The sequence below is a fragment of the Aptenodytes forsteri genome, unplaced genomic scaffold, assembly GCF_000699145.1.
Source record: "Aptenodytes forsteri isolate BGI_AS27 unplaced genomic scaffold, ASM69914v1 Scaffold126, whole genome shotgun sequence".
Classification (NCBI taxonomy): Eukaryota; Metazoa; Chordata; class Aves; order Sphenisciformes; family Spheniscidae; genus Aptenodytes; species Aptenodytes forsteri.
Window position 1 is genome coordinate 2,039,443 of NW_008794599.1, and position 333 is coordinate 2,039,775.

General features: G+C 60.7%; 1 protein-coding gene across 1 annotated transcript in view; it reads left to right on the forward strand.

Moving 5' to 3' along the window:
* Positions 1-333, forward strand: part of STT3A (STT3A, catalytic subunit of the oligosaccharyltransferase complex) — a 50,034-nt gene that overhangs the window by 18,308 nt on the left and 31,393 nt on the right.

Consider the following 333-nt stretch of genomic DNA (forward strand, 5'->3'; position numbering starts at 1 on the left):
TGACGCGATGGGCGCTGCCGCGTGCTTCTGCAGGCCGCAGGGCTTTGCATGCCACAGGGCTTGCGCGCATTGCAGTACTTTTGCAGGTTGCTTGCACGCTGCAGGGCTTTTGCACGTTGCAGGGCATGGCATGCCGCGGGGCTTCACACGTTGCAGACCTTTGCATGCCACGGGGCCTTTGCACATTGCAACGCCTTTGCACATTGCAACGCCTTCGCACAGTGCAGGGTGTTTGCACGCTGCAGGGTGTTTGCACGTTGCAGTGCTTTGCACGTTGCAGGGCATGGCATGCCGCGGGGCTTTTGCACATTGCAACGCCTTCGCACAGTGCAG